General features: G+C 41.5%; 1 pseudogene across 1 annotated transcript in view; it reads right to left on the bottom strand.

The window, feature by feature from the left end:
- Positions 1–606: 606 nt before the first annotated feature.
- Positions 607–2,923, bottom strand: part of LOC145657025 (NLR family CARD domain-containing protein 3-like) — a 40,093-nt pseudogene continuing 37,776 nt past the window's right edge. Inside the window, exon 10 of the transcript XR_014122820.1 lies at positions 607–2,923. This exon is cut by the window's right edge and continues 1,117 nt beyond it. The product of XR_014122820.1 is annotated as an NLR family CARD domain-containing protein 3-like (transcript).

Below are 2,923 nucleotides of genomic sequence, written 5' to 3'. Positions count from 1 at the left end.
GGTGGACAGTTTTGGATCAGACAGTGTTCTTAGGTAATCTGCCACGCTGTACCTTTGATTTAGGGCCAGATAACATTTTGATTGAGTTTCCCAATAAGTGATGTTGTTTTGTAATTCTGGTGATTCTGATTGGGTTTGCTGCTATTTTCTGGCCCTGAGCTTGTGCAGTGTTATTGTGTGTTAGTGTAGTGTTATTGTATTAATGCTGAACTGTATTTCAGGACCAGCTGAGTGAGGTAACTGTTCTCTTTGCTCAGCTCTTGGTACTCCAGACCTTTAGAATATGTTTGGCTCACTGTGTTGTAAATGTGTCCAGAATTTAACTGCCCTTGTTTCTGTCTTTATTATTAATAGATCTCTGCCCAGCTCTGCCCCGTGTGCTTTGTTTGTGGTGTTCCTGTGCACCTTTAATGATGTTGCTCCACTTAAGAATACAATCATTAGGGACAAAAAATTAGTACCTTGGTATAATGAGCACATTCACAATTTAAATCAAAACACTCTTCTCACATGATGCAGAAAAGATGGTCCATGCATTTATTACATCAAGACTTGACTACTGTAATGCAATAATATCTGGCGGTAACATTAAGCACTCCAAGTGGATACAAAAGAAAAGGTTTTTATTGGCTCCCAGTGCTCCAGTGCAAAAGAAAAAACACATCCCATCAAAAACATACAAAAATGTTCAAAAAAGGAAAGTTTAGCATTTACAAGAATAAAAGTCCAGCAATCATAAATTCTCCAATATCAATCAACTTCAAAACATCACTCTTGAATTTTCCCTTAGAAACTTAAATATGGAAAAACAGCAAATGAGGTAATGTCACTTCCTGTCTTTGGGCAGGCATATTCCCCATAAAAGTCCCCTTTAACATACTACGGTTTCTTTTCCCTCCAAAACAACATGGAAGTCTCTCCACAAAAATAATCACAGGTATGTTATTTTTCTCTTAATCTACTTTTGTCTTACCTACTTCAATCAAATATACAGACTTTTCTGGCTAGATAAACATTATACTTACACTCTAGTAACATATTATAAGAATAATATTTCATCTCAAATATTTACAATACATTTCTATAATACATTTCACTCATACTGTGTACAACATCTGTATCTGTTTCACTCCAACACTCAGAAAACAAAATGAAAAACCTTTCAGTTTCCAAAGATTTCCACCTTTAATGTGTAGATTTGTACAGAGTTTAACACAGTGAGGTTATGATTCCACAGCATGTGTAACTTGTAGAACAGTATTTATGTCATATGTACAGAAATCAACTGCAGCTCAGTCTATTATTTGAACATCATTTATTGTGTGTGTGTGTGTGAGAGAGAGAGGGAGAGGTTTAAAGTGTCTGTGTGAGTGTGTGTGTGTGTGAGTGTGTGAGTGTGTGTGTGTGTGAGTGTGTGTGTGTGTGAGTGTGTGTGTGTGTGAGTGTGTGTGTGTGTGTGGGTGTGTGTGTGTGTGGGTGTGTGTGTGTGAAAGAGTGAGAGGTATAGAGTGAATGACAGAGAGAGATGTGTAGTGTGTATGTGTGAGAAGTGTGTGTGTGTGTGTGTATGTGTATGAGAGAAAGATACAGGTGTATTTTGTGTGTGTGTGTGTGTGTGTGTGTGAGAGAGAGAGAGAGAGGTGTTTTGTGTGTGTGTGTGTGCATACGTTTGTGTAAGACACGTGTGTGTGTGTGTGTGCGTGCATACGTTTGTGTAAGAGACTTGTAGTGTGTGTGTGTGTGTGTGTGTGTCACAGAGATGTACTGTGTGTGTGTGTGTGAGAGAGGTGTGTGTTCGTGTGTGTGTATGACAGACAGGTGTAGTGTGTGTAAGAGACAGAGAAAGATGTGTAGCGTGTATGTGTGAGAACGAAGTGTAGTGTGTGAGAGAGGTGTGTGTGTATGTGTGTAAGAGAAAGATACAGGTGTATTTTGTAGTATTGTGTGTGTGTGTGTGTGTGTGTGTGTGTGTGTGTGTGTGTGTGTGTGTGTGTGTGTGTGTGTGTGTGTGTGTGTGTGTGTGTGTGTGTGTGTGTGTGTGTGTGTGAGAGAGAGAGAGAGGGGTGAGAGAGAGAGAGTGTGTGTGTGTGTGTCACAGAGATTTGTACTGTTTGTGTGTGTGAGAGAGGTGTGTGTGAGAGAGGTGTGTGTGAGAGAGGTGTGTGTGAGAGAGGTGTGAGTGAGAGAGGTGTGTGAGTGAGAGAGGTGTGTGAGTGAGAGAGGTGTGTGAGTGAGAGAGGTGTGTGAGTGAGAGAGGTGTGTGAGTGAGAGAGGTGTGTGTGTGTGAGAGGTGTGTGTGTGTGTGTGTGTGTGAGAGAGAGAGATGTACTGTGTGTTTGTGTGTTTGAGAGGTGTGTGCTTGTGTGTGTGTATGACAGAGAGAGACAGGTGTAGTGTGTGTAAGAGACAGAGAAAGATGTGTACCGTGTATGTGTGAGAAAGAACTGTAGTGTGTGTGAGAGAGAGGTGTCTGTGTATGTGTGAGTGTGTGTGTGCATACATTTGCGTAAGAGACTTGTAGTGTGTGTGTGTGTGTGTGTGTGTGTGTGTGACAGAGAGATCTACTGTGTGTTTGTGTGTGTAAGAGTGTGTGAGTGAGAGGTGTGTCTGTGTATGTGTGTGAGTGTGTGAGAGAGAGAAAGAGAGAGGTGGTGTGTGTGCGTTCGTGTGTGTGTGTGTGTGTGTGTGTGTGTGTGTGTGTGTGTGAGAGAGAGAGAGAGAGAGAGAGAGAGAGAGAGAGACAGGTATATTATGTGTGTGTATGTGACAGGCTGTGTGTGTGTGTATGTGAGAGACGTGTAGAGTGCATGTTTGTGTGTGAAAGACAAAGTATGTGTGTGTGCGTGTGAGAGAGAGAGAGAGGTGGATTGTGTATGCGTTTGTGTGAAAGAAGTGTATTATGTGTGTGTTACGGAGAGATGTA

Source organism: Electrophorus electricus, chromosome 1, assembly GCF_041902795.1.
Source record: "Electrophorus electricus isolate QZ-2024a chromosome 1, ASM4190279v1, whole genome shotgun sequence".
Lineage (NCBI taxonomy): Eukaryota > Metazoa > Chordata > Actinopteri > Gymnotiformes > Gymnotidae > Electrophorus > Electrophorus electricus.
Note: the sequence above shows the minus strand (reverse complement) of the source record. Positions and strands in the feature narration are given on the sequence as shown.